The sequence below is a fragment of the Crotalus tigris genome, unplaced genomic scaffold (genome assembly GCF_016545835.1).
Source record: "Crotalus tigris isolate CLP2741 ecotype Arizona unplaced genomic scaffold, ASM1654583v1 scf7180000017549.6302385, whole genome shotgun sequence".
In the NCBI taxonomy this organism is placed as follows: Eukaryota; Metazoa; Chordata; class Lepidosauria; order Squamata; family Viperidae; genus Crotalus; species Crotalus tigris.
In genome coordinates, this window is record NW_024096467.1 from 3740544 (window position 1) to 3746543 (window position 6000).

At 40.5% G+C, this 6000-nt stretch overlaps 1 protein-coding gene across 1 annotated transcript in view; it reads right to left on the reverse strand.

The window, feature by feature from the left end:
* Nucleotides 1-5791, reverse strand: part of PLD1 (phospholipase D1) — a 164573-nt gene extending 158782 nt beyond the window's left edge. The window contains 1 exon segment of the mRNA XM_039338090.1: nt 5680-5791. The gene's annotated coding sequence lies outside the window, so the exon portion shown is untranslated.
* Between the last annotated feature and the right edge of the window lie 209 nt (nt 5792-6000).

Sequence of the window (6000 nt, forward strand, 5' to 3'; positions counted from 1 at the left end):
GCATATGTGAGGACAACAGATTTACATACAGAGATTTTATGCACCCAAATCCCATCCATATTTTGACATAGAACTGACCGATGATAATGTTCTTGATAGCACATTAAGTCCTACAAAGGCGTAGACTTCAACTCCCATACTCTAGGGTGAGTATGGCAAAGATTATGAGACGTGAACTCTTAACATAGTAAGACTGGCTAGAGTAAACTTATTTTCCAATTGATTTAATGATTTATTTTTAGAGGACTTTCATTGCGGCCTAAATGTTTATCCAAGGCACAGAAAAACACTATTCATATAATGCTAGTTATTTAAATATGGGCACACCCCTTTATATAACAGACCCCTCCCTCCCTTAACTTTTTGATAGTTTGACACTGAAGGCATTTCTAGCCAGAGCCTGTTGCTTTAGAAGTTTAAGGCCACACTTGTAATACTGCATAAACTTTGGTTGCCACAATGTAAAAAAGATGTAGAGACTCTAGAACAGGGGTGTCAAACTGCCAGCCCACGGGCTGGTTTCATCGTACCAAAGCTGTGCCCACCCCATTGCCGGCAATGCAAAAAGAGTCACGATACGTCGCGACACGTCATGTGTCATGATGAGTTTCACACCCATGCTCTAGAAAGAGTGCAGAGAAGAGCAACAAAGATTATTAGAGGACTGGAGGCTAAAATATATAAAGAACGGTTGCTGGAATTGGATATGTCTAGTTTAATGAAGAGAAGGATGAGGGGGGACATGATAGCCGTGTTCCAATATCTCAGAGGCTGCCACAAAGAAGAGGGAGTCAAGCTATTCTACAAAGCACCTGAAGACAGGACAAGGAGCAATGGATGGAAACTAATCAAGGAGAGAAGCAACCTAGAACCTGAGGAGAAATGTCCTGACAGTGAGAACAATTAACCAGTGGAACAACTTGGCTCCAGAAGCTGTGAATGCTCCAACACTGGAAGCTTTTAAGAAGAGATTGGACAACCATTTGTCTGAAATGGTATAGGGTTTCCTGCCTGAGCAGGGGGTTGGACTAGATGATCTCCAAGGTCCCTTCCAACTCTGTTATTCTGTATTCACAGGAATCCCATAAAAAATGTAAAAATATGTATAAAAGCAAAGAGGCAGGAAGAAGAGGATGTTTCATGAATAAATAAATTACAGAATCTGCAAAGCTTGTTTATTAACTCACAGTCTTTAAATGGAGTTATTTTGTCTTGTGAATCTTTTTAATAATTTAGAATCCATCATTTGCTATTATTTGTCCTCTAGCATAAAGGTATGCCAAAACTTGCCTTTTTCCAAAAAGGGTACTGAGTTTTTGAGCTTATTTTATCATTGGAGGTAGAACAAAGTATTCTTTAAATATAGCATGATTTATTTCCCAAAATGTATGTAGCCATGCATTAAGTCATGACTAGCCAGCAATTTCCTACTGTGATTTTTTTAGTACTTGCACAGTTGTTAAGTGAATCAGAGTTAAGTGAATCACTGTAATTGTTTAGTAACACGGTTGTTAAGTGAATCAGGCGTTAAGTGAATCACTGTAATTGTTTAGTAACACGGTTGTTAAGTGAATCAGGCTCCCCCATTGACTTCGTTTTTCGGAAGGTCACAAAAAGTGATCACATGACCCTGGGACACTGCAACCGTCGTAAATACATGGAAGTTGCCAAGTGTCCGAATTTTGATCACTTGACCATGGGGATGCTGCATTGGTCATAACTGTGAAGAATGATCATGTCACTTTTTTAAGTGCTGTTGTAATGGTTACTTACAGCCACGCAGTATTGTAAGTCAAGCACTACCTGTATATTAAAATCAAGAAATAGAACACTTTTTTCCATGTTGCCAGCATTTAAATTCCCCAATATCTCAAAATATCTCCTCAACATTATGACAACACAAGGAATCAATCCATGCAACTTCCAACTGATCAAGTGAAGCCTGTTACAAATAGCCTGTAATCTGTTGTCCACTCTCATTCTATGAAAATTTCCTATCTCAGAATCCAAGTAGTTGCCATGAAGGGGAGCTTCACAGCTATTAAAGCACTTGCCCCCTCTGTTTTCTTGAAATGCATGTAAAATAGTAGTATCTCAAAAAGACAGAAAGCTGAGCGTCTATGGCAGTGGTGGCGAACCTATGGCACAAGTGCCAGAGGCGGCACTCAGAGCCCTCTCTGTGGGCACGCGCGCTGTCGCCCCAGTCCTAGGCCTTCAGCTGGGTTTTATAAAACCTTTTCGCTTTAGGCCTCCGCTGCCGTGTGCAAAAAAAAAAAAAAAAAGGTTCAATCAATCAATCAATTTCAACTTCTCGCAGGAAAAAAAAGATCTTGCAAAGTTGGAATTGATTGATTGAACTTTTTAGTCCCACCAGTCTGCCGTTACCACCGCAGCCATGCCCACCCAATGGGCCATGTCCACCCAATGGGCCACACCCATCCGGCACTCGATGATGCATAAGTGGGTTTTGGGTTGCAGTTTGGGCACTCGGTCTCTAAAAGGTTTGCCATCACTGATCTATGGAAAGGGGGAGAGTCCAGAACTGAGCCCACACTGATATAAGAATTCCCATGAATGGAACACTGGCTCATTTGTGGTTCTCCACACCTTCAGAATTTCCAGTGGGAAACAACTTGATTTGAGATGCACTACAGCAGGCTCAGAAATAAATTGTCTTGGCTCAGTGACAGTATCAGCCTATACAACAGTGATGTAAGGTCCCTGCTAGGAGATTCAATAGGTTAAATTCCCTTCTACAATGGGAAAGAGTTGAGAAGTCATGGTTCTCATGAGTGAGAACTGATCTTGCTGAACCACAATCATCCCTGAGCCAAGGGGGCCAACAGCAATGGATGACGAATGACACAGTTTCGGCAATGTACTTGTACTTGTAAATCCAACAAAAATCAGAACAAAGGCATACAAGGCTGACATTGTGTTAGGATTTCAGTGTGCTTGCAAGTGAGCTGATAATAAATTTCTTTGTTTATGACACAACAAGCACACAAAAGTCTAATGAGCTGATAAACATCGGTGAGATACATTGAAACGGAGATGCTCATTCCATGATACTAATTACTGAAATAAATAATGATGCATAGACTTGCATTATAATATACTGGCTGAAATTACTGTTTTTTTCCCACAGATCTGAGCCCTCGCCTTATGGAGGATAATTATAAATCCAGATGGGTTATGACCATTCAACAAAAATTCCAATAACCTCTCCAACGAAGGGCTCCTAATATTAAAGATCAACAAGACCTGTCTGTTCTATCCAAGAACGTTTCTTTAGAGCAGGGGTGGGGAACCTTGGCTCTTTTATGACTTGTGGACTCAGAATTCATGTCCAGCTTAGAAAGACATTAATAAACAATAAATTGCAGAAGGAGGTACCACTCTCCTTTAACTGAACTCAAGAAAGCTGAACAAGTTTATATCTAGTTGGCACTGATAAAAAAGACCACCAGGAAATACCAGGATTGTAACCTATACTTAGAAATTGAAAAAAAATTCCAGAAGATAGCAAGCCACTTCAATATCATTGCCAAGAAATTGACATGGATGTGTCCCTAAAATCACTAGAATTCAACCTTCATTACACTACTACGTGATTCAACAAAAGTGTCAGTGGCAATCTGGGGAATCTGTCAAATCTCTTGGGATCTACTGGTGGTCAATGTGGCAATGTTCCCATTTTGAGATCAGATGGACTACTATCTTCATCATCTCCATCATGACTGAACTGTATGGGGATTAGGGGTGTTGTCTGCAATCCAGAACATTTGGTTTGTAGAAGACTGATCTAACCAACAGTGAGAAAATAAAACGGCTTCCGATGAGTGAGTTTGCAGATCACAAACTTCTCTGTGGTTGTTTAGTTTTATTTATTATTCTATTTATTGATTTACCACATTTTAAAATCACCCATCTCCCTCACTGGGGGAAGGCAGTTTTGGCTTGGAGGGCTATAATAAACCAGCGACTTGCAGTTAATCAACCAATGGCTTAGTGCAATGAATTATAGTGCTATTATAGTGCTATATTCAATAATGCTGTGATTTACTTGTTCCTTTTGAGTAATCCTCATAGAGGCTCCATAATATTTTCAGGATTAAATTGCAACAGACAAAATCCATTCACCATTTAAGGTATGCGTGCATCTATAAAATCTCTTTCACCATTTTATAGACATGCAACAGAGTCTCAAATAATACTGAGAAACCCTAGCAGTTTTTCATTCAATCTTGATGGAAGATGATTTTAATTAGATTTTTTTTTTAAAGAAGAGAGTTTCAAGGAAATTCTTCTGAGTGAAGCCTGATATTCCTCCATATCAGGAAATATAATATTGTTCTGTGTTTGATCAGCCAGTTCTTCAGCTAGTCCTCGTTTTGTGACTGCCTTGTTTAGTGACTGTTTATAGTTACAATAGTGATCAAAAAGCAACTTTACAACCAATTCTCACATTTACAACTATCACAAGTATCAAAGGAAAGCTGAAGTAAGCATGATAAGCACAGTCACTTTTTCATTTACAAACCCCTTCATTTAATGACCAAGTTGCCAGTCCCAACTGCAGTAGCTAAACGAGGATTACCTGTACTTTTATACAAAATTTTCTTCCTACATTTTTAGTAAATCCCTAGGGAAGACATCAACAAGAAACCTCTCCCATCATTCCTTTCCAGTAGAATGGTTAGTGAAGAACAGATTTCTGCTAAAGAATTTCTCCTTGGGAAAAATTTCCAATTTCTCTACTTACAAATTTGGTAGAACATTTCAAAAGAACATTTGTTCCCAATTCTATTCTCAAAACCTTCAAGGCTGTACTCACATATCTTTAGGGCATATTAAGTGCAAAGCCTTAATATTTTTGTGTGTGCGTGTATGTATTCATACAATTTATTAAGTTTCCTTTATTTTAATTTTGGTTAGGCTTTTAAAGACTTAAGGGTGTTACTCTATTTGCTCAGTTGATGGTTTAATGAAATGTGCAAACCTAGATCAAGATCTAATCCAGTAACCATGAAATGAAGCTCAACGCCCCAAGATGGGCTTCTGATGGGAGATCCTTTAAATAAATCTCTTTTTGGGGGGGGGGTCAGTTCCCAGACGTTCTCCAAAGCTGAAAGGTGATCTCTGCATTTTTAAATGTTCACTTTTGTGCAGATTTACATACGGTACAGGAGAAAAAAAAAACTTCCTGGTATGGCGGTGGTGGCAGTTAACAGGAATACGTGCGATTTTAATGGTTCTGCTTTTCGACAGTCGCACGTTTTAGCACAGTGGGAAGATGAATTTTAAACGCGTCAGTCCTGAGTATTATCAAAAACTTTAAGAGGCAGTATAAGAAGAAATCGAGAGACCGCTCAAAAATATTAAGGCTCTAGCAGACAATGCTTACTATTCAACTATTCATTTCAGGCGGGGGGGAGGGAAAGGAGGAAAATATATTTTATGACTTTTAAAAAATATCAGTATTAAAAAAATACTGTACTTTGGGGCAAAAGGAAAAGAGAAAGGAGGAGGGAGGGGGGAAATCTCTCTCCAAGAAAGTTTCATGCGACTCCTGTTACGTGTCATATGTCCCCACAATGCGGACCACCAGAACGATTCGCACACGCGTACGGACGCGCTTTCAACCGGCTCTCTGGTTAGAAAGACGCCCAAGTTTACCTGGACCTGAAGCGGCTGCAAGCGGAGCGTGGCTGGCGTTCGTGGAGAGAAGCCGCAGCGGAGCCATCCGCGAAGAGTTCCTTCTGCAAAACTCCTGCCAGGGGCGGGGAGGCCCGGCCGGGAAGGCGTGGACGGATTTGAACACACTCCCGCCCAGGGGAATTCGCACGAGAAGGCGGTGTGTGTGTGTGTGTGTGTGTGTGTGTGTGTGTGTGTGTGTGTGTGTGTGCGCGCGCTGAGAGGCCGGATCCTTAGAGGTGCCCCTGCGTGAGCGCATGGGAGCTCCCGGGACGAAGAACAAATTGCCTTTTTGGAACAAAA